Here is a 25,822-nt window from a genome sequence, read left to right on the forward strand (position 1 = left end):
GGGGACCTTGGGTTGCTGTGGTTCCTTTGGCGCCTGGGGGACCTTGGGCTGCTGTGGTACCTTTGGCACCTGGGGGACCTTGGGTTGATGTGGTACCTTTGGCACCTGGGGGACCTTGGGCTGCTGTGGTACCTTTGGCACCTGGGGGACCTTGGGTTGATGTGGTACCTTTGGCACCTGGGGGGCCTTGGGTTGCTGAGGTACTTTTGGCAGCTGAGGGACCTTGGGTTGCTGTGGTACCTTTGGGATCTTGGGATGCTGGGTGACCTTGAGTTGCTGCAGTACCTTTGGCACCTGGGGGACCTTGGGTTGATGTGGTACCTTTGGCACCTGGGGGGCCTTGGGTTGCTGAGGTACTTTTGGCAGCTGAGGGACCTTGGGTTGCTGTGGTACCTTTGGGATCTTGGGATGCTGGGTGACCTTGAGTTGCTGCAGTACCTTTGGCACCTGGGGGACCTTGGGTTGCTGCGGTACCTACCTGATTTACAGACTACTTCTCAAGCATCTTGAGACAATTTAAATTGAAATTGGGGCTATATAAATAAAATGTAATTGAACTGAACAGATATTTACTTGTGAGCTCTAGAGGTAGCAACAGTAGTCAAATATTTAATTCAAGAACCAGGCCTCCTGTCCCAATTGTTTCAGTTTATGTGCTATGCTAAGCTAATCACCTCAAACTCCATCTTCTTACTGCACAGAAATTAGTGTTGTCTGCAAGAAAAAGCAAAGTTCATATTTTCCTAAATGTCCAGTAAATTCTTTTTTTAAAAAAAGGTAGAGCACCTGAAATGTTCCAGCTAGAATCTAAAAGTCTAAAAGTGATGCTTTAGTAGTTGATACAAAAAAGAATTAGATGAAACATTGATCAGTTAAAGCACGAAGATGGGCTGAAAGAATCGTTCCCTCCCATGTTTGACTGCTATTTGATTGCAGTGTTTTTTTCAGCCTTTCAACCAGCACTTCAGAGCATTTATCTGTCCATTAGGTCCTCGTCATAGAAAACCTTCAGAAAATCTTTGCCTCATCCTTAACCCTCTACGTACAGTGGTGAAACAACGGCTGCAGCTGTGTAAATCTGATTGTTGGTTTGCAATAAAACCAGCAAAGAGTTTAATTTTCACTGCAAGAAATTTAAGATCGATTTGTTCAAACACTGAAAACAAGCACCTTGAAAGACTGCAGGACAAAACAGATATATTGTGTGAAACTGCTGCTGTGAATTGTACATAAAGGAGTTTTTTTTATTCCTGAGAGCTCATTTGTGTTTTAAAGCCGGTCACAATGATCCTCAGTAAAATAACTTTGTGCTGGAGGAGACTTTGTTGCTCAGTTATATCTGAAATATTTAAAAAGCTGACCCAGTTTGAGTCTGACCTTTTGAAAGAACCTTTTATCCAGAGTCAGTGTTACTCTGACATGTGGGTGGTTTGGTAGCTTTAACCTCAATTAAAGGATTACAAGTTCCTCTCATAACGGAGGTAATTTTCCGTCCCATTAAACTATTTCAGCTCAGAACAGTCAGACACAAATCAGCGATGGATTTCTCCTAAAAAAGAACATTTAGGAGTGTTTTACGTGTCGGTAAGTGGTCTTTGAAAACTACAGCAGTAGTTGATTCTTGATAAGTCAAAGATGACATTTCATACTATAAAAAATGTACTTACACCTCACTTTTTAAGGTATTCCACAATCCTGCAACTCCTGAAACTGACACATAAGAACATGTGACATTAAAAGGTGTATATCGTGTCAGACTTGGCAGAAAAAAATATATCACATTAAAGTCAAGATTCAAGTTATTAGACAAATTGCAAAAATCAGTTCTTGTACATGTTACAACTCATCTTCAGTACTTTCTGTGACTTGACGGAACATTTAAAACTCTGTCCTGGAGTTTAGCTTCAAAGTGTCGTGCTGCCATTGAAGTAAAATATTCTAAACAGCCTTATCTTCAATGACGGCAAACATTCAGACACATTTCAGACTCTAAGTTCTTCAGAAGACTCATAAAACGCAGCTTTCAGGGGCTATTTTCATGCATGTTGTGTACGATGACTGTTGGTTAAGCTAACTGCTACCTTCCTAAAAAGAATGCAAAGGAATCAAAAGTGTTGTGGGGACGTTGGTTAATTTGTACAAAAATGGAGTTCGTTTGCAGAATTGAAGCACAAGCATCAAAGACCAAACTATTAGCAGCTGATTTCCAAACTGTCGCTCAGAAATCTTTTAACAGTGTAAAGCAGCGGTTGGAAGAGATGATTAAACGTCTCTTCATGTTGGATCTGCAGCTTCTGGTGGATTTGCGTCAGTGTGGATGTTGTACAGCTCCAGATGCATGTTGCACTCGGAGATTGGAATGGTCACAAATGTATGAAATGGCAGAACTTCTAGTCAGCTAGTTTAGCTATTACAAGATTCTACAGTTAAAGACAAACATCCAGTGTCAGAAAACAACTACACCAACAATTAAACACAACAAAGTAATTTGTTTCTCAGGCATAACATTATGACCACCTGCCTGATATTGTGTTGGTCCCCTTTATGTTGTCAAAAATGCTCTGAACCGTTGAGCCTGGATAGGAGGACCTCTCAGGGTGTCCTGTGGGGTCTGGACCAGGACCTTGGTAGTGGATCCTTTGGGTACTCTGGGAATCAAACTTGTTCTACTGCATCCTGTTGATGCTTGATCGGAATGGGATCTAGGAAGTTTGGAGGTCGAATCAACATCTTAGGCGACTGTCATGTTCCCCAAGATGTTCCTGATTGTTTGATGTTTTTGCGATGTGGTTGGGTGCATTTTCCTGCGGGTGCAGGCTGGTAACATCTGGGATTTCAATTTGAATGAAGGAGTGTGTTTGTTCTGGGACAACGCTTATTTGGGCGTCTAAGTCTCCTCAACATGGACGCCAAAATCCAAGGTTTTCCGGCAGAACACCACATAGTACCAATATGATCAATGAATTTCACTCAACCTGTCAGTGGTTTTAATGTTGCGGCTGATCGGTCTACATACAGGGGTTCCTTTAAGATCAATGTCCCACGTCAATATTTGAGATCTACAGTTATGTTTGAGTTTTGTTGCAAAAAATTCAATTTAAAAATGCATCTTACAAGAGCATTTCCTGTTTTAATGACAGAAGAATTGCAGAAATATTGAACAAACCGTCAAAAATGAATAGTATTTGGAAAATATGAATTTACATGTCTTTAAAAAATGTTTACATTGAATATTTCTGTTTTTACAAATAGTGTATTTTCATTAAATTACACAAATTTGAACATTACAGTATTCAGACATTTTTCATGCATATTTTTGTGGCACCTTTGCCACCAGATTTTCCACTGTTTATTGACAGAATTCATTTTTAACAGTGAATTTCTGACTTCCAGGGAATTTTATATGTCTATAGAACCGCACTTTAAAAAAGTCAGACTAAAATTACAAGAAAGCGCTGAAAAAGCTGTGACCAGTTTAGAGTGATAGTTTACTATCTGGAACAAAATCTCTTTAATCATTTTAATTGACCAACTGCTTGGTGAAGTCACAGATCATGTGATTGTCATTTATTTACAGTTTCACATTGATAGTGAAAGTAGCTGCAACCTTAACTACGCTGTTTTTGAACGTCCAACAGTCTTGTAGCCCAGTAATGGTGTAGCACACCATGCAGACCACCATAATCAAAAAAAAACAACTACAAAAAAAACCTACAATATTTCTGTCACGTTAAAGCCTGATTTAGCGTATACGCATGTTTTATTTGTGCATCGTCGTCTCCCATGAAACATAACTCCACGTCACGGTACAGCAAACTCCCACAACTATTATCGGTCCACTTGGTCGTAGGAGTTTGTGTTTACGCAGCTTGTTTATTTACACAAAGATAACACTTCTGACAAACAACAAAGCGACATACAATAGGCTGTAATTGTATCAGGCTTGTTCCTAATGCAAGAACCACTGCTGTGCCATCGTTGCCATATGTCATTTTAATCACTCTATCAGTCCCTGTATAGACTCAGTCTCTTCTATAGTCTTATCTCTTTTCTGTATTGCAGTAATTTTGCTAAAAGTAAATGTTGTTCAACATTTATTAATTCTAATTTTAACAGTTTGTTTCAGCCGCCATTGTTTAATGAAGAAAGTCAATACACTCACATAGAAACATCAGTGCTATTTTACATTTTAGTGTGCACATGTTGTAGAGACAAAGGATTTAAAAATTGCCTTTTTTTAAAAAAAAAAATCTGTCAACAGGATTGAATCTGTTTCTACCGTAAATATAGTGTCATTAGTGTCAGCGGATCATTAAATGGGTACTAATGAATGCGGCTGACCTGTTTCAAGAAGCATCAGATCAGAAAACACTCTTGTAATACTCGTTATATTGGAAGGCAACAACAAACGCGGTGCTTTAGGTTGCATGGCTTGTTGTTCCCTCGTCCTTGGAAGCGCTTCACAGCTCACAAACATGAAGATGCTCCCTGGACCAGGATCAGATCAGAACAGGCATCAGAGGACAGAAGGGGCAGCCGAGGGGAGGAAGATGAGAGGAAGAGGAGTAGAAAGGAGGATGAAGAGGAGAAGCTGAGGCCTGTAAGAGTCCAGAGCTGCTCAGAGGGATGTTAGAGCCACAATACAGACTGAGGTAATAAAACAGAACCTGAACAACACACGTTAGATTCTGATTTTCTGATCAGAAGCAAAACGACAAGGCTCATTAGATTTTGTTTTAATTTAATTTTTAAAAATCAATTAAAATATATTTACTTTCATTAAAACAAAAGGGCTGAAAGTCATGATTGCTTTCCTCGTCAGTTGTTCTGCCACTTAATGTCTTCATTCATTCCATTTATGGACCAAACAGCTTCTGGATCAATCGTTTTGTCTATAAAATGTCAGAAAATTACATTAAAATCAGTGTTTTCCAAAGCTCAAGATGAAGTCTTTAACTGTCTTGTTTCGACCAACAACCCAAAGATATTCAGTTTACGGTCATAGAGGAAGAAAGAAACAAGAAAATATTCTTATTTAGAAGCTTGAAAATGAGAATTTTTACTTTTTTTATTTAAACAAAACTACCGAAAATATTAAAACAGTTAGCGAATCATGTAGTAGTATAGCCACTAATCTGATTAAATAAGAACGAGCAAAACAGTAACACAAAGCTCCAGTTGAAAATTGGATTTTAAAAATGTATTTTATCTCATTGTTTTTTAACTTACCGGCACAATTTATTTGTGCTTAAATTAACTTTCTGTGATTGGACATGTTACATATATTTTCTTAGACACCTCGAACCAGAAAATATTCAAATTTAAGAGGCTGGAGTCAAATATTTGTTGCTTTTTTTCTCCTTACAAAATTATTTAAACCGATTAATGAATAATCAGAATAGCTGGCGAATAATTTAGAAGTTTGGCTAATAATGTAATCACATAAAAACAATCAAAGCAATGATACAAAACTCCAGGTGAAATATGGGTTTTAAAAAATCCATTTTGTCACAAACATTGTCTTTTAACTTACTGGCACAATTTATGTGTGCATAAATTCACTTTCTGTGATTGAACATATGTACATATATTGGATTTTTAAATTATTTTTTAAAAACTCATTTTCTTAGAAATCTGACACCAGAATATATTCAAATTTAAGAAGCTGGAGTCAAATATATTTAACTTTTTTCCCTAAAAAAAATTATTTATAGCCATTAATGAATAATCAAAATAGATGGCGAATAATTTATTGGTTAGTAAATAATATAATTAAATAAAAACAGTCAAAGCAGTGATACAGAACTCCAGGTGTAAATTGGATTTTTGAAATGCATTTTGTCACAAACACTGACATATAGTCACATTTGTGCTTCAGTTTACAGTTTTTTTTTCTGATTACAGGTTCAATAATTAGATTTTTGTCATCATCTTCTTGTATAATCCTCAATATTAATTTAAAGAAATTTGCAAGTAAATGCAGTAATCCTCTTAAAATCATGAAAATTTTTATTTTATTTTTTTTATCTTAAATGCCCGAATAACTCCACAGAATCTGATTGATGGCTGGATAAACAAATCGCTGATATCGAGCAGGGAAAATATAGAATATCTCCTCAGTTTTTCTGCAGTCCTGTCAGTTTTGATGTAATTAAACCTTTTGTTTTCTCCACCTGTGCGTCTTTGGAGTTCACCCATGTGCAAGAAAAGTGAGTTAACATGAAAGGCGCTGCTCGGTGACAGACGTACAAAAGCACGAACACGAGCTCCCCTCTGGTGTTTTTATAATCGACAGCCTCCAGCTTTACATTACCGGAAACACTTTGTTTACATGTCACATGAACGAGAACAAAGAGACGTGAAATCAAGCGAGATCAAGGGAAACGCGGAGAAAAGCAGTAAAAGTAAAAATGAAAAACAGGAGGTTTGTGGCGCGAGCGATAACTTATTATCGACGGAGGGGACATGCAGAGATAATTGGACATGGAGGGAGCGTCCGCGGCTTCAGGTGGAGACGATAGCGAAGATAAGGAGCAGAGAAAACGTCAAACAATTACTTAGAATCTATAATTTCCCGCAAAAGTCGAAGGATCATTTTAGTTTGCTCTGGAACTGGCGCAGCTTCAGAGACAAACCAAAGGAATCTGAACAAAGGAACGACCTGCTGCTCTCAGCCGAAGTCGAGGTTGTTGCCATTTCATGCAGATGGTTTATGAGGCGTTTCATGAATATTCTGTGGCTGCAGCCATTTGTAAACAGAAAGTGGTGAAGGTTCGCTGGATCCTGATCCACTGAGGCTGGTGGTGGTGGAGGAATTATCTCAGTCGCTCAGATGTGAACTAGAATATGAAAACATTAACAATAGTGAAAAGTAGTGATTTTTTTTTTTCTCCTTTACATCCTCAGTTCTGACACCTGTCTGTATAAATGTGCTGCGGTTCCTGTTCGCTAATCCGTGAAGTTCTTATTACCTGCCATGTCTGTGATCTCAGAAATCTACTGTGTTGTTGTTGGCAGACGCTTTTGGCTGCTATGTGAAGTGAAATATTCGAATCCAATACCCCGTATTTGTTATGGCAGCAACTCTCATCCAGTGGAAGCATCATTTGGAACATTCGGGATCAGAAAACAATTATTTCTAGTTATTAAAAAGCATTAAAAGTAGAATCATGTGAGTCAGAACAATATTCAATCACACTGCAGATGATTGCTTATTAACAGAGGATTTGTTTAATGCTGAAATATCTGTTCTTAATAGCTTAATAGCTTTAATAGCTTTCCCTCTCACCCACTGCATGACACTGTGGGGTCTTTAAGCAGCTCCTTCAGCAGCAGACTGAGACATCCACCCTGCAAGAAAGAGCGCTATCGCAGGTCCTTCATCCCATCTGCTATAAGACTTTACAACATCAGCATCACTGGCTGATGTTAACATAAACTGGACTACATCATTACCACCCCAAACCATAACAATTTGCACTGACATTCTTGCACTGCACATCTCTGCACTTTTAAACTTTATTTTTATTTTTATTTTTTCTGTTAAAAAATTTTGCCACCCTTGTATATATTGTAAATAAAGCTGCTGTAACAATGTAAATTTCCCCTGGAGTGGGGAGAAATAAAGAACTTTATCTATCTTATCTTATCTTTTTTTTATAATAGAGGGACTGCATGAGTATGAATTGATTTCAGAGAAACTACATTTTTTTATTACACTTTCACATTTATACAAACAGCAGTGATTGTTGTGCCACATTCCTGCCTCAAAATGGGGCTTGAAATAAGATTCTTAGAATTCAGAGCAGCTTGTAGGAGATAAATAAAACTGTAGCCATTTCCAAAGAGGAATGCAAGTCCACATTCAGCTGAAGAGATTGGTGGAGTCAGAAGTCGGTGAACTTTCACCCCAAAGACTTAATTCCCATCAGAAACCATGATCAGTTTTGCTCTTTTTAGTTAAGTTTTTTTTTTCGACTTTCACTCATTGTTTTACACACTTTTTGGTGTGTGACTGTTCACCAAACAACCAGATATACTCTGTTAAATTTAGACACCAGAACTAGTTGATTAGGTTTAGAAAAGGATCATATTTTGGGTTAAAATCCACCCTGTTGCTACGTTTTCCACGTTACAAAGCTCCATTTTGTACGATTCCATGGCCATCAAAGGTTTTACATGCACTTATTCACATGATAGCAACAGGTTGAAAATGTTATCTTGGTTATTTTCTGTTTGTCAGTGATCAGAATAGATGGTTACAGTCTACTGAGCCTACTAGATGGCGTAGGACGTCCCTACTGGCTCAAATGTATGTTAATAAATAATGTGATGATAATGACCATTTCATGTACTGGTAACATTGGAATTAAGCGGCTTGTGCACAGAATACACAGAAAAGGTTCTTTTGCTTCTTTTGCACTTGTATTTGGACACTTAATTTCATTTCATTATCTTCGTACAATAAGTTGAACCTAATGTAATCTAATCTAATCAACAGTCTTTCTCCACAACCACACACTCTCCATCTTTAGCAAATATAAAGTTAAATGTATATATTAATAGAATAACCGCCACAATTTCTGTTTGAGATTATTGGTGCATTTACTGAAACAGCTACTTCTAATTAAAACGTTTATTTTGCTCCCATTAAAGTCAAAACCTGATTTAAATTTTGCCTCCATCCCTGTTGAAGTGGTCTCCATGTGCAGTGACACTCTGCTCCCAGTGCTCCTGCAACACTTGTAATGGTTCCTGGAAGTCCTGTTAAGTAAAGCATTAGTCAAAGGTTTGGACACACCTTCTCATTCAGTGGTTTCTATCTGTTTCAATTATCTTGTACATTGGAGATTAATACTGAAGACATCAAAACTATGAAAGAACACAAAAAAGTGTTAAACAAACCAGAATATGTTTGATATTTTAGATTCTTTAAAGTAACATAAGCAGATAGTCCCACAACTTTAGTTCCTTAACCAGAAAGCAAATAAGAGTAATTAAAAACCAGTTTCAACCGCAAAATCCTGATCAAAAACAAAGCTAAGCAAATTTGCTCTCACTTTATTTCCAGCCAAACTTGATTTGGTTAGTTTCAGGTTCTCTGCTTTGAGTAATTTATGCTGAGAGAGCAGAAAGAGAAAAAATAAAAACAGAAATAGGATTAAGAGGAGCAGAAAAGGATAACTAGATATAGAGTCAGACGGAGAGACGACTACCTCCACTGTTCGGCATACTAACAGCGATCCCAGCGTCGCTGCGTGACATTGGCTGGAAGTCGCCATGGAAATCAAGCCTGTGGGCGGCGAGCGTTTGTGTTTGTGTCGTACGTGGATTGCAGGGGTCCTTATTTATGCCCTCCAGGATGCCAGTGTTAAATCAGATGTTTGTCGGCTTGCTTGCGCTGAGCTGAATGTCAGCATCGTGTTTACCACAGTGGCTGAACCTGACTTTAAATACAGCGTCGAACACAACACAACACCTGCACACACACACACACACACACACACACACACACACCTTGTCATATATGACTCAGCAGAATGGGAAAGAATAACAAAACTACTACAAAACTTCACTTTACATGCGCGTAATGTGTTTTTGGGCAAAAAAGAAGAAGAGCAATCCCCTTATCTGCGATGAAATCACTCATATTACATCTTAAATGCTCCAGGGGGTGAATTTAATTCCAGTCAACTACGGAATGTTGGGTTCATTTGTCTGCCGTGCCAGCCGCTGTATCAGATAACCATCGGTTTTCTTTTTCTATTCCCAAAATGCCGCTTGTCTGTTCAGCGTATGAAAGTGGCTGTTTAAATTTTGCAGCTCGTGACAGTGCAGCTGGTGGATGAAAGGCTTCCTCTGCTGCTAACAGCCAGTTTTTAGGCTGAAATGACAGTACTCAGGAGGACTTTACGGCCTTTTAAGCAGCACAATGTAATTGTGATTACTATTATTGGGGATGTTGTGTTGGTATAATAATCATAAAAGAATATTTGGACATTTGATTTGTCAAAATGACCTCACATTCGCAGATTGTGTATCCATCAGTCAATCTGTCAAGTCCAGAAAGCTACCATGATCGTTACTTGTACATTTTCTGGCAACAGAGCAGCACCAGATTCCTAAATCGTCGAATGTTGCAGAGCTTTTTCTTCTTTTTCTCCACTTCCAACCCCAACTCCCCCCAAAAATTACATTCCTATACAACTTATTCACATTCTCAATTATGTTTTGAAAGTTTTTGACTTGTGCTAAATGCTTGGGTTACAATATAATAAGTTTCTCCTTTATTTTCTGGGTTCCTGTCCCATTGTTTGAAAGGACAACTGTTCGAAAAGGAGCGGCAGTAAAGCAATAAAATAAATGGCAAAGATGTGATGAGTAAACATGGATCTGTAACGCAGCAAATAAATGTAAAACACATTTCCTATAAAACATAATTGATAGTGCAGTTTCTTCCATTTGTTAATGTTCTCTACCTTGCTGAATGTTGCCTTAAAACCTGTATTCTCATTTCCATTTTAAAAGAAATGAATTTCCTGGTAAAGTAATCATATACGATCGTACAAAACCTTTCTACTTACAAAGAGTGGCGTCAATCTGTCACAGGACTTTTACCCAGGAGACTCAGGTTCATTTTCTTGGTGGGGCCAATATTTTTATTTTTTTTTTAATTTGCTTAGGTTAAGACGCCAAAAATGCCTGGTTAGATTTAAGAAATTGTCATAGTTTGGTTTAAAAACATCTTTAAAGCTTCCTCTTCACTTTTTGTGTCCTCCACCCCATCAAATATAGTTATTTCCCTGAAAGGGAGTAAAATTAAGCAAAGATGGCAAAGAAATTATGATTAGAAACGTATTTATAGTACATCAGAAACAAATGTCATCTGCCAGGTTTCCCCTCAGAGTCTAATGAGGATGCCGTTTGGTTACATAAGCAACATATTATTTGGAAAACATAGCTGGTCAGTCAAACAACCAACCAGTAAACTATCATTTCCAGTCAGTAGAGCAAGGCTGGATGTCTAACTTGTTGTCTAACTTGATGCAGAGTTTTTTCTTACTTTTCTCCCTCTCCAACTCTTTCTCCCCAGAAGTTTGCCTTCCAACTTAGCTGCATTCACAGTTATTATTTTAAGAAGCATATTTCCTCACAGTAAATGTGATTTGATAGGAAACAAACATCCACAGAGTCTGCATTGGGAGGTTGTTTAGGTGCTGATGGCGGCAGAAGTTTGACACAGAACTGTCACCAGGAAGACTGGAGTCTGTGTCCCATGTTGGATTATTATTTATAGATTTAGGAAAGAAAGGAGTGCTATAATACTGGGTCATGAACAAAAGAGACGTTGGTTTATGACTGTCCCAACTGCTATGCTCTCAGTATAAATACACAAGTTCATCTCCAAAAATCTGTGGAAAAATTCAAATTCAAGGTAAACTTTCATGTATTCTATATTGTTTACACATAAAGTGAAGTATTTCAAGCCATTTTTTTGTATTCCTCTCAAAGATTGACTCATCGCTTATGTTTTCTCCTGACTAGATGCTTGCTTGTGTTGTATCCACTCTCAGATGTACGTCACTTTGGATTAAAGCATCTGCTAAATGAAATTGTAGAACTGTAAAATCAGAAACTAGTCATCTCAAATTCTTAAAATAATTCATAAGATCAAGAAGCCTGTATTTGTGACAAACACACTGCAGAATTCGGTTTTTGGGACGTAAAGGCACAAAAACAGCGTTAACCATTGAAAGTCTCTTGGAGAATGTGGGCGTCGATCCCACTACCTCTCGCATGCTAAGCGAGCGCTCTACCATTTGAGCTAATTCCCCTACAAGTTGTTGACGTTTGAACCTCTGTTCTGCATGGACCCTCACACAAAATGGATTTTTGTATTTAAGTATTTGTGAGTTGTTGAAACAACTGGTTTTACTGCTACAGGTGGTGATTTGATTAAATATTTCTTAGTTCATCCCTACAAGATTTGATTGTTTCATCAATTCTAAGTGTCATCAATATAGTAGATGTTTGTACTATATTTCTTGTATTCCTTTCAAAGATTATGACTCATAGCTCATGAATTTCATAAATCCAGTATCCCAAATTATTAGAATAACTCCAAAGATCAACAAGTAGAAGCCTTTATTTGCAACAAGTACGTTGTAACCCTGAGAAATTTGCCTTTCGGGATGCAGAGCACCACTGGATGTTAAGGGCCCAACAATGACTTACCACTGAAAAGTCTCTTGGAGAATGTGGGCATCGATCGCACTACCTTTCGCATGCTAAGTGAGCACTCTACCACTTGAGCTAATTCCCCTGCGAAGTGGCAGAGTTTGAACCCCCCCTCTGCTTGGACCCTCACACAAAATGGATTTTTGTATTTAAGTATTCGAGAGTTGTTAAAGCAGCTGGTTTTACTGCTACAGGTGGTGATTTGAGTAAATATTTTTAGTTGGTCCCTACAAGATTTGATTGTTTCGTCAGTTCTAAGTGCATCATCAATATGGTAGATGTTTATACTATATTTCTTATATTCCTTTCAAAGATTATGACTCATAGCTCATCAATGTCATAAATCCAGTATCCCAAATTATTAGAATAATAGGATCAAGAGAGAGAGGCCTTTATTTGCAACAAGTACATTGTAGCCCTGTGAAATTTGCCTTTCAGGACACAAGGCACCACTAGAGGTTAAGGGTCCAACAATGGCCTTAACCATTGAGTCACCACTGAAAAATCTCTTGGAGAATGTGGGCGTCGATCCCACTACCTCTCGCATGCTAAGCGAGCGCTCTACCGTTTGAGCTAATTCCCCTACAAATTGGTAAAGTTTGAACCCCCCTCTGCCTGGACCCTCACACAAAATGGATTTTTGTATTTAAGTATTTGTGAGTTGTTAAAACAGCTGGTTTTATTGCTACAGTTGGTGATTTGATTCATTATTTCTTAGTTTGTCCCTTTAAGATTTGATTGTTTCATCAGCTCTGAATTCGTCATCAATATGGTAGATGTTTATACTATATTTTTTGTATTCCTTTCAAAATAGCTCGTGAATATAATAAATCCAGTATCACAAATTGTTAGAATAAATCCTAAGATCAAGAAGGAGAAGCCTTTATTCATCTATGAAATTTGCTTTTCGGGATACAAGGCAACCCTGAAGGTTAAGGGCCTAACAATGGCCCTCACCATTGAGCCACCACTGAAAAATCTCTTATAGATTTGTGTAAATAGGTGGTGATTTGAGTAAATATTTTTAATTCGTCGTTTTTGTCAGTTTTGTGTCATCAATATAGTAGATGTTTATTCTATATTTTTTGTATTCCTTTCCTTATGACTCATAGCTCATTAATATCATAAATCTAGTATCTTTACTTACTAGAGCCAAACATTGACCTTAACCATTGAGCCACCACTGGAAAATCTCTTGGAGAATGTGGGCATCCATCCCACTGCCTCTCGCATGCTAAGCGAGCGCTCTACCATTTGAGCTGATTCCCCTACAAGTCAGCAAGTTTGAAACCCCCTTCTCCCTGGACCCTCGCACAAAATGGATTTTGGTATTTAAGTATTTGTAAGTTGTTAGAACAGCTGGTTTTACTGCTACAGGTGGTGATTTGACTAAATATTTTAGTTTGTCCCTTTAAGATTTGATTGTTTCACCAGTTCTGAGTGCGTCATCAATATGGTAGATGTTTATACTATATTTTTGTATTCTTTCAAAGATGATGATTCATAGCTCATGAATATAATAAATCATATATCTCACATTATTAGAATAACTCCTAAAATCAAGAAGAACAAGTCTTTATTTGTGACAAACTCATTGCAGCCATGCAAAATCCACTTTTTGGGCTTAGCCATTGAGCCACAGCTGCATTGAGCTACAGGTGGTGATTTGAGTAAATATTTTTAGTTTGTCCCCAACTTATTAGAGCCCAACATTGACATTAAAAAGTCGCTTTGGAGAATGTGGGCGTCAACCCCACTACCTCTCGCATGTTAAGCGAGCGCTCTACCATTTGAGCTAATTCCCCTACAAGTTGGCAAAGTTTGGACCCCCATTCTACATGGACCTTCACACAGTATGGATTTTTGTATTTAAGTATTTGTGAGTTGATAAAACAACTGGTTTTACCGCTACAGGTGGTGATTTGAGTAAATACTTTTAGTTCGTCTCTACAAGATTTGATTTTGTCAGTTCTAAGTGCATCATCAATAAGGTAGATGTTTATACTATATTTTTTGTGTGCCTTTCAAAGATTTTGACTCATAGCTTATGAATATCATAAATCTGGTATCTCAGATTGTTAGAGCCCAACATGGGCCTTACCCATTGAACCACCCCTGAGAAATGTCTTGGAGAATGTGGGCATCGATCCCACTACCTCTCACATGCTAAGCGAGCGCTCTACCATTTGAGCTAATTCCCCTACAAAGTGGCAGATTTTGAACCCCCTTTCTGCATGGACCCGTCCCACAAACAGTTTTTTTTATATTTAAGTATTTGTGAGTTGTTAAAACAACAGGTTTTACTGCTACAGGTGATGATTTGATTTGTTCGTTCGTCCCTTTAAGATTAGATTGTTTCGTCAGTTTTGAGTGTGTCATCAATATAATGATGTTTCTACTTGTATTTTCTCAGGTCCTGCATGTGCGTGTTTTTTGCAGGTGGTGGAATTCACACATCAGGTGGCATGAATGTTAAATGCAGCATCTGTTAATGTTGCACTTAACACCTTTAGAATCCTCTCAAGTAGCTGGATAGCTGAGTGAGTCACACGTCTGACTTTAGCACAGGACATTTGTGGTTCGTATTCCGGTCAGGGTGCAGATGTGTGTTGCTTTGGATCAAAATTGTAGAATCGACTTAGAACTTCTGGATCTAAATTAGACTAAAGACTTCTATTGACAAGAAGTTGGATTTTACTTCTTAGGCTCAAGTTTCATTTTCACTTGTGTATGGTTTGGTTTAGGCACCAAACTGTTTCCCTTAAATAAAATATTATGTTTTAGGTGAAAATTTGATTCTTTGCACAACATCTTTGAAGCTTAGGGTTAGGGTTAGCCACCCTCTATTTTCTGGGTTGCCCAGGTAACCGATTCCACCCCATCTAATGTAATGTATGATTTATTTCCTGGACAGCTGCAACAGTTGGAAAGCAATTGAATCAAATGCAAAAGTTTGTTGATTGGGAACAATAAAGTGGCTATTCTATTCTATTCTTCTTCTAATTTAAGTACACGGGATCCTTGACTTAAATTGGAATTCTGTTCTTACAGTGCGACATAACATAATTTTTGCCGTAAGTCGTAACTCAAATACATGAGTACCATTTTATTATGTCTAATTTCACTTCCATGGAGATAGTTTTCCTTTTCTTCAAAGCCCTGCCATTGGAAGAGTCTGACTTGTGCTTGGGAGCCATAATGAAGGGCAAAAAGTTTCCAAAAAAACAACATAAAGAAAGCGAATGTAGCACAATCCAATGTGGCGTACAACCAGTGAATGTAAACAAAGCCGTCTTCCTCATATAGCACCATGTGGCGGCGTATTCGTCCGCTCTGTTCGCCAACTAGTTCATGCACAAAATTTCTTTTAACGTCCAAAATAGCCTATGCCGGAATGATGGAAATCTTTCTTAATAAATTTATGGGAGATGGCGACGTAACCACGAAACGCCATAGATCGAGGATGTCATAAACCGAGAACCAACTGTGCTGTACATTTTAGTTTGCAATGGATATGAAATTGTAGGGTAACATGGAGGAAAAAAGTGACTTTGACATGCAAACTGGGGCTTTTTGGACCAATACTGGAGGTGAAATTTGGAACAAACCCTCCTATAAATCACCTCAAACAATACGTGTCGATCCAATAATGTGACTGCATGTGGAAATAGTATTACATCCGGTATAGTAACATTGCAATCGTGGCTTTTACTGAAAAGTGACCAGGGAGCTCATTTGTATAGAAAGCTGACATGTTCAGGTTAGCATAAAAGAGCTAATGTATGCCAGTAATTCAAGATACCGTTGGAAATCTTTGGTGAATCTACAAGAAGAAGCCCTTGTTTATAGAAGTTTGGAATTGACCTTGCTGATGTTTTGTAGGACGAGGTTGTGGGGTTGTGCTTGGAGACTGAGGTGATACATGACTGACTGAAAGAAACACATATTCAGTCCCACCAAGTGTTGAATTTTGCACAATACTTGAAAATAAAATCCCGTCAGGGCTCACGAGGGTCTCCAGAATAGTTGAAAGACAACAATCGCCTCTTCTTCATTCATCTTTTTCCACCCTGTTACTGCACATTTTCAACACCCACCCTCTGATAAAGATACTCGTCTTTGTCACGTAGCAAGAGGTGCTAATTAAACAAGATTTTTTTTCCTCTGTGCTGGTGTGTTTTGGAATTATTTGTTAGCAGATTCTGACTCGACAGCCCTTCACTTAACTGTCAGAGATCAGCCGAATAATGTGTAATATAGAATAATAGACCTTAACGTGTGGCGGGTGTGCCTCTGATAGCTGCTAAATCTGCTTTATGTTTCATATTGTCTGTGATAATGCTCACTCTGTCTCTCATCACAGCAACATCTCATTACTTATTAGCACAACAAGCTTCGTGTTCGGGGCTGATCGCCTTGTCATGGGCCAAAGGCTGCCGAGCCGACGGCCTCGGCTTTGATGCTCCATCGTGCTAATAGTTTTTTAATGAGCCATAAGTCTCACTGCTGTTCACTTTCTGTCTGTACCTCAGCCAAAACAAAGTGATGCCTTCATGCTTCAAGGAGAATGTTTCCTCAGCAGTAAAGACAGTAGAAGACATTATCATATCGTTGACATGAACTACAAGTGTTGTTCACTGACTTAAAGATGAGCTTTCACAGGCTCAAAATTAGAGAGACATTATCAGCCAATATACACGACATTTATACCCTGGATAGCCACATATTTTCCATCTCAAATCATCAAAATTTCTGCTTGACTATTTCTGATTTACCTGAATCTTTTATAGCATTAAATATGGATAGGTTTTTTTAGTTTTTTTTTTTTTTTTAGCATATTTGTGATATTGTAGCTTACTATATGAAGTACTTTCTGAGATAAAAATGTTTTAACAACTGCCCGTCCACCCACTTTCAGCACATATTTTCGCACATTGTAATTGGAGGCTGTAGGACAATAATAAAATGATGCTTTGTGCTCCATTTGGAGTAAACTTCAAGGTTAATGTCACATTCAAAACTCTGCGAAGAAACTTCAAGTGTGAGTACATGTATATTTACAATAACTGCTTAAGAGTTTACCTTTAAGCATCTTGTCAAATAAGTATATGAATTCAGTATAATAATAGGCAACATAATAGTTCAGCCTACAAAGTGGGCTCTTAAAATGAAAAATATGCCCATATTTAAATTAAAATTCTAAGTTTTATCTGGAGAAGCATTTTAAAAACTCCAGACCCGTGCAATCAGTCATGAAAGTTCAACGAAAATAAGTTTGTTTAAATTTTTGCGACCAATTGTTTCATATTATAAAGTATTCTACATGTTTTGTTTTATTGACAAGGAACTATATATTGAAAAAATCAGAAAATATCACTAATTGACTTCTTTTTGTCGATATGCGCTTAAAAATAGGATGTTTCACGATGGTTTAAATTTTTTGAAGAATGTTTTATTTGCTGGCTTAATATTTCATATTTGGAATCCATGACGTGGTGAGAAATAACAGTGAAAATTTCAGACTTTTATATTTACGTAATAGTTGTAGAAAAAGATGCTGAAGTGACTCAATGTGCATTTAAAAAAATTATTCCATTGATATATTACTTTGAAACTTAACAGATGTCTTTATAAACGGCCATATTTATATTATAAAAAATCAGGCAAATTCAGGTGAGCAGAAATTCAAAGTCAATGACCCATAAATGAAGATGTATCCACCATGAATTGATACAGAAAAGGCAAAAGCTGGTGCACAAACTTAGTTAAACGATTAACTGTTTTGTCTATAAAATGACAGATAATGTTCAAAAATGGCAAGTGTTTAATAAACCCCAAGATGAAAAATGTTTTTATTGTCCATAACCCAAAAATATCCAGTTTGCTGTCATAGATGAGTAAAGAAATATGATCTGCACCAATATTTAGGTGGTTGGTAGAGTCAAAGTAACATCCACATGATTCTTGGAGCTTCAGTAAGACGTAACTGGACTTTTCTTTTTGGTCTTGAAGATGTTTCACCTCTCATCCAAGAGGCCTCTTGAAGAAAACACCTTCAAAAACCACTAAGAGAAATCCAGTTACTTGTTCTTGAAGGCTTTGAGGATTAACACGACTTGGATGATTGAAAATTTACACAGACAACATCTGTATAAAATCTATTTTTAAAGGTTAACCAGCAGAATACTTCATTGTAATGAGATGTTTGAAGTTATTTACTTCACGCATCAATGATTTAACGCTGTGAATGAGCTACACCTACATCATTCAGAATCTAGATGTTCAAGATCCATACCAAGTAATTAGTTTATCTCATTTAGTACAAGTACATTACCTTGTGTACACATGCTTATATAACATCTTTGGTTGCCATTTTACATGCAGAATGTACAGTTTAGAGTTTGTATGTATTTTTTCTGTCAGTTTTTGATTTCCTTAGAGTCTTGCCACCAGCATGACTTGAAACTATTATGCTGCTACTTGATTTTTACCCCCTTAAGGGGGTAGTGAAGCTCCATAGTTGTCTGGAAACAACAGCTAATGCATCAAACAGTCTAAAACTCCACAGCAGGGCCGACATGATTCAGTGAATAATGGAAATTAAATCAACAGATGATGAGCTGTTGGAGTTATTTCTGTTGGGGACGTTATATTAACAGATTCAGGGCCATATGTGCTTTTATATGTTCCAGCTCATTTATTTCACATACATACATCACCAGTAAACATTTTGCTTGAGAAATGGGCGTACTTTTGTGTTCTGCTCCAGGCACAAATCTGGTAGTAGTAGATCATCTCAAGTTAACATTTGACCACTTTCTGCTGGAGATTACACACTTATGGTTTTTATAAATATATTTTGTGTGGGGGCAGTTTTGGGCCTTTATTGTCAGAAATAGTGGCGAGGAACTGGAATTGGAGGAATCAGGGGAATAAAACAGCAAATGTTCCGAACAGTTGGGATTTAAACCAGGAACTCACTGTTCATTTGTCCCCAACAAACCATTCTATCAAATCTAAAAGTACCCAACAAACCACTCTCTGTTGGGTACTTTTAGATTTTCTGACGCACTTTTCAGAAACTCATTGGTTTTAATTCATTTCATTGTGGTATTAATTATCAGTTAGTGGGTTTTGAAAACTTGCTTGAGCTTGAGTAAAGATGTAATCCATCACAAAGCATAAAACTGTTAACAATAAAGATTCGATATGAAATGCTTTACAATACATTATTGAAAAATTGTATACCAAAGTGCCTTCCATTACAATGATTATGGTTGGCATTAAATTACATACCTAATCGCTGGAAAGTTGGTTGGCAACTATTTTCCTAATCAGTCAGCTCCCACTTGTCCCAACTTCTTAAGTGCATCTTTTAATACGTTATTTTTCTGTTTTATAACCGTAAACTCAACATCTTAAAGTTTTCTTGAACAAATGAAGCAAGTTTAAGATCTGACTTTGGCTGCTGATGGACAGAAATACAGATGAAGTGATTATAAACAGAAAAAAGGAGACCCTGGGGTTGAACCCAGAATTCACTGGAAGAATTATATATCTCATCTGGTCTGGGATGCCTCAGGATCCTCCAGGAGGAGCTGGGAGTGCAAAAAAATGTGCAATTAACATGCAAATCGTGCTGGTCGAAGAAATAAGGGGCAAAATTGCTGATATTTACAATACAGATGAGTATTTAGAAGGACTAAAGGAAGCTTCTTTGGAATTGTGATGGGCAATTTTGATTTTCTCTGGACTAATAGATAAAGTGACATAAATATAACATGCACTTTGTATAGTTTGCATTTGAAAACCCTAAAATTAGACCTTAGGTGAGGAGCTCGGGGTAGAGTCCATCAAAAGAAGCCTATTGAGGTGGTTCAAACATCTGATCAGCTTCCTGGGCAACTTATTCTGGAGGTTTTCTGGGTTTGTCCAGCTCTAATTAGACGCGGAATTAGCTGGATGGATCATGTATCTCATCTCGCCTTGGAACACCTCAGGATTCTTCACTTTATTCATCCCTTTGGGGAACTTGAAGGTATCCAACAGCTCACACATTACATATCAAAAAAATAAGGAAACCTTTGTGCAAAAGAATTTGCAATTAAAGTGCAAATCATGCTGGTCAAAGAAATAAAAATGACACAACTATAACATGCACTTCTTTATCAGTACAAATACTCTGAAGGGAGTATGAATACTTGACTGTATCTGTACTGTACTTGTGGCTTCCAGAGTGTGTAAAAAGTGAACTAATGTGAGAAAAGAGAGCAGCAGAGGTGGGTGAGGAAGGAAGAGCGAGAGGCAAGGAGAGGATGGAGAGAGAAAGGAAAGAATAAAAAGAAGAGGAAGACGTCAGCTGAGCAACAAGCTGTGATCAGTGGAGCTAATAGGAGGAGGAGTGCAGGAGGGAAAAAACCTGGAAGGAATAAAGATCAATCAGGAGATGTGAGGACGAGAATCGGAGAGAGGATAGGAAGCGAGAGAGAGAGAGAGAGAGAGAGAGAGATATGAAGAGAATCAGAGAGAGAGGAGGAGACAGAGCAGCGAGTGGAGGCTAGAGGTGAAAACGCTGCTGGGAGGCGACTCGGTGTGATGAAGAAGACAGAGAGGAGTGTAGAAAATCCAGAAATGACAGAGTGCATTGATTGACACGCCCGTCATGATAAAAAAAAATCAAAAGGAGGAACCTGGCAACTTTCCTTCTCTTCTAATCCACTAATATCCTCTTGATTTATTGCCGAGCTAAGTGGATTGCGCTACAAGGGGGGTTAATTAGTTTTCCCGGCTTGTCACTTCAAAGCCTTTTTTTGTCTTGCATATCTTTAAAAGAAAAATGACGTAGAAGAGGTGCAATCAGTCTGTTCCTGCTCGCTGGGGGATTGTAGACTTCTCTATTGACGGATGCTTTGGATTGTGCTGCTCAAACTTTGATTATTTCCCCACGTTGGCTCTTTTCTGCATGAGGTAAGTGGTCGGTTTTCACTTTAGAAGCAAGTGCATGAAATAATAGAATCTGTTAGTTAAAGGAGGCATCTCCAGTGATGAAAGGATCATGTGTGATAAATCAGGGAAGCAGGAAACTCCAATGTCTTTATTGGGCTCTTGGGATCTGCTAAGATCCCCCGATGAACCTGTTTTAATGTGAGATTAAGTGCTGAAATTTAAGTGCTCGAAAAAGAAACACATTTCCTCTCCCGTTCCCACTGGTTCTGCACTGTCATGTCAGAAATTCAGAAACAAAATCAAAGTAATTGTGCACTTTTCTCTCCCTAAAGCTATCGTTTCACTCCACGCTCTGGTTTCTACTCTGCGGTATCTAATGCTGTCAATCTGGCTTGGCATTGAGCTCGCACACAATATGAAAACAGGAGGAGAAAAAAAAAAGTGTTTTATCTTCCAGCTCACTGTGTGGGAACACCGATCCCCCACTCATCAGCGTGGCCAGTTTCCAGCTCCAAATAGCCTTCTGGAAGAGTAATAATTAATTAATTAGCATCATCGCTTCATTACACTATGTCTCAACCTGCAGGTCAGAACCTTCACAGGTGTGATTTATGTTATTTAAGTAATTATAATTCCAATTTAGAAATGTTTAATCCCCCCCCCCCCCTTTTTTTTTTTTTTAAATCTTTGTGCTAAATGCATTTTAAATGTGAGATTTTAACAGCCTTCGGGGCTTCTGTAATTAAAATTAAGAAACGTAAAAGAAGTTTGGAGTAAATCAAGGGTTTATAAAAGTTCATCATCATTATGTTTATGACCAGAGGGTTGCACTGTAGCTCTCCTTTTGCTAAGAGCTGCTGGGGTTCGGCTAATTGATTAAACTGCTGCCAACTGCAGATGACTGAAGTAAGTGCACTGTAAAAAATGAATGTTTTCTGACCATTTTTAAATGCAAATTGTATTTAAAAAAACAATTTACAGATTTTTTAAAACTGTTTTGATAGATAAGTATTAAAATCACAGAAATAAGTATTAATTTACACATTACTGTATTTAAATCCCCCCAAAATATAATTATCTTACAGCTATTTGCTATTATTTGAAAGAAAAACTATGTACATTAAGAATTAAACAATAGTCAAAACTACATTTTTAGTAACTTTTAATTTACAGATTTTCTCTGGTTTGTCAATTTAAAGATAATAACTAGTAGTCACAGAAAAAGCATTAATTTACATCAACGTTCGGCCAATAAGAATTGAGTTGGATGACCAACCAATTGAACCGTTGACCTAGAAGCTACAAACCTGCTAATATAAGCCACTATATCAAGCATGTGTTTGTTTGTGTGTCTGTTCTTTGCTTTTCTCAACAATTGTTTGTCCGATTTACTTCAAACTTGGCGGGTTTATTGCTGGAGAATTGAGGAGGTGCAGTGTTGAATGTGAAGTAGTTTGGATGAGGGATTCTTATATTTTGACAAAAACAAATAAAAATTTCTGTTGCACTTTTGTATTCTCAGTGGACCTTTGGCTGCTTGTTCTTTGAAGTTTATCAAGCTGTGCCATTTAATAAAAGCTGTAAACTGGACTTCGATCAAGTAGCTAATGCAGCAGCAGCATTAGTAGATTAAATGGTGATATTTAAAGTGGTTTAATGACTGAAAAACGTACGCAGCTGGACTCAAACAAGGCTAAGTGACATTATTAAACACTCTTGATGTGATCAGAGCTGGATGGATACATTTGGTTGGTTATATTGGTTGTAGGAACTTTTTGAAGTCCACCACAGTCATGTTGTTGTTTCAAAAAGGTGTAAAAATCAGTAGAGGACCCTGGCGAGTCCATTTTATTGAAGTGCCAGTAAATCTTGTTGGTTAGAAATATATTTATGTCGACAGAAAAAGGACAGAATTCTTGTTTGTAGCCCTCAGTGACGCAACATTTCTGCACTGCCCAGTTCTTTGACCTGTCTAGTCAATGAAAAGGTGAGGTTTCTTTCTTTTTGAATTTTCTGCGAGTTGTTGCAGGTGTTGCTCTTTCTCCTTTCTGTTCAGCTGTGTTGTTACATCATACAGTACAGTACATGCCAGGTATTTTTATCTGAGAGGTTCCTATAACTCACTGCAGGGAGGAGATACAGTCTGAATCACGCATGTACTGTGTCGCAAAGCAGACTTTTATGGAAATGTCATGTTTTGGTATTTTAAACCTGTTGCAGATTCGTATGTAGGCTGTCAACACATGAACATTTTCGTCTGGCTGCATGATTTGGGTCTTCACCTCTTTACATTTAGACTGACGTACAATGAGAATTATCTCTAGCACACACACCACTGCTCACCTTGCTAATTGTTTGCACTGATGCATGATGGGAGGTAAAGGCCACAGTGATTCTTCTGCTGTCAGTCAAGCAACACGTGCATGAACTGTGGGGCAGCTGAGGGTTTAACCTGCACAGGGATTCATGCACAGTGACATTTATTTGTGCAAATGAGCTTAACAATACTCTGCTTTAGAGTTTATAACAGCTTGTGTTGTACTTGTGCTCAGACTAGGTGGGAACCAGTTATAGGTCTGAGACAAGTGGATGTAGAAGCAGGTTTGTGGAGGTTTTTTCCATCAGGCCAACTTAGCAACTTTTTTTTTTTATTCCCAGTGCATCAAAAACTACAGTTATGTCAAAGTTTTGTGCCACTTGCATCAATATTAAATGTACTTCATGAGGAGTTTGATGGTTCGTAGCAGCGTAAGTCATAACTTTCACTCAGGAGACTGAAATCCTGTGTTGGACTGTCGCTTTTTCTCTTAGTTTTGTTTAATTTTGGGACTTAAATCTGATTTTACTCGAGATTTGGTTAAGTTCTAGGCACCAAGACCACTGGACTGTGTTTAGAAAATGATCCTGGTTTGCTTGAAATACTCCCACGTTAACATAAAGGCAAACTTCTCTTGCCTGACAAGGAGCGACAGTTACAACATTTGACTACAGTTGAGTGTCGTCTGTTTCTGGTGTTCATGGACTGTTGTAGGTCCATTCAACCACCATGTGTGTTGAAAAATTACGCTAAAGGCTACCCATCCATCCATCCATCCATCCATCCACCATCTATACACCACTTAGTCCTTATTAGCGTAGCTGGAGCCTTTGACTTAGGGTGAAGGCAGGGGACACCCCGAACAGGTCGCCAGTCTATCACAGGGCTACACATAGAGACAAACAATCACACTCACATTCAAACCTACGGACAATTTAGAATCACCAGTTAACCTCAGCATGGATTGGACTGTGGGAGGAAACTGGAGAAAACCCATGCATGCACAGGAAGAACATGCAAACTCCATGCAGAAAGATCCCAAGAAGGCTGGGACGCAAACTGTGGATCTTCTAGCTGCAAGGCGACAGTGCTACCCACCGAGCAACTGTGCAGGCTAAAGGCTACCCACTGATTTCAAATGTGATGATTCCTGGTAAAGGGGCGGTATCTAAATTGGAAGTGAGACCAGGCTTGATTTAGGATTCCGAATTTGACTTGAAGGTTAAAATGACCAATAAATTTTAGTCTAGGTTACATTTAGACGTCAATTAAATGTTTATTTCAGAATAAAATAAGTGTAAACACAGATTTTGTACGTGTTCATGAGGTGTTTTTATGGGCTTCAAGGCACATTTTGAGTGAAATAAGCAGCATGGCTGAGTATTTCTGCCTTTAAACTACACAGATTCAGACTTCGGGATCGTACGTGTGGCTTAGTTTCTCCAATATGACAACTCACCATTGCATAGTGTATTAGTGTAGTAGTTTTACAGTGTTTGAATAGAGTACTGTGTGATCTGGTGTGCTCCAACTGCAGCATTCATAGATCTGCACATTATAGAGGAAGCAATGGTGTAGAGTTACATCTAAGCCATTTGAAGGCAGGAAGGGAATATTTTCATGGAGAAAAAACTTTTAGATGTGTAACGCTGATACACAGAGATGAGTTTTAGAAATTAAACCCATAACCTGGAAGTAGACTTTAAGTAGTTCTTGTTGCAGCATTTCTTCAAGAACTACACTTGGTTTCTCATATTAAGAGCAGCAAAAGCGGGGTTGTTTTGCCTCGACGTGACTCCAGAAAGGGGCTGCACAGTGGTGTAGTGGTTAGCACTTTCACCTTGCAGCTAGAAGATCCCTGGTTCGCGTCCCGGCTTTCCCGGGATCTTTCTGCATGGAGTTTGCATGTTCTCCCTGTGCATGCGTGGGTTTTCTCCGGGTACTCCGGCTTCCTCCCACAGTCCAAAAATATGCTGAGGTTAATTGATTACTCTAAATTGCCCGTAGGTGTGAATGTGAGAGTGATTGTTTGTCTCTGTATGTAGCCCTGTGATAGACTGGTGACCTGTCTAGGGTGTCCCCTGCCTTCACCTGAGTCAGCTGGGATAGACTCCAGCCCCCCCCCCCCGCGACCCTAATGAGGATTAAGCGGTGTATAGATAATGGATGGGTGACTCCAGAAACAGTTCTTCAACAGCTGGTGAATTAACATTGACAAAGTAGTCGAAGGAGGCAGACAAAAGTCAAAACTGTCAAGCAGCATCAGGTAACAAGATGGTTTAATTCTAAAACAGAAAGCACAATCTGTTAGAGAACAGGTGC

At 38.2% G+C, this 25,822-nt stretch overlaps 1 protein-coding gene and 1 non-coding gene across 2 annotated transcripts in view; one reads left to right on the forward strand and one right to left on the reverse strand.

The window, feature by feature from the left end:
* LOC111565599 (protein unc-13 homolog B-like) overlaps positions 1–25,822 on the forward strand; it is a 279,044-nt gene that overhangs the window by 112,753 nt on the left and 140,469 nt on the right. The gene's annotated exons all lie outside the window — the stretch shown is intronic.
* trnaa-agc (transfer RNA alanine (anticodon AGC)) lies at positions 11,762–11,834 on the reverse strand. Its single transcript has one exon. It is a non-coding gene; the product is annotated as a tRNA-Ala (tRNA).

The sequence above is a fragment of the Amphiprion ocellaris genome, chromosome 6 (genome assembly GCF_022539595.1).
Source record: "Amphiprion ocellaris isolate individual 3 ecotype Okinawa chromosome 6, ASM2253959v1, whole genome shotgun sequence".
Taxonomy (NCBI): Eukaryota; Metazoa; Chordata; class Actinopteri; family Pomacentridae; genus Amphiprion; species Amphiprion ocellaris.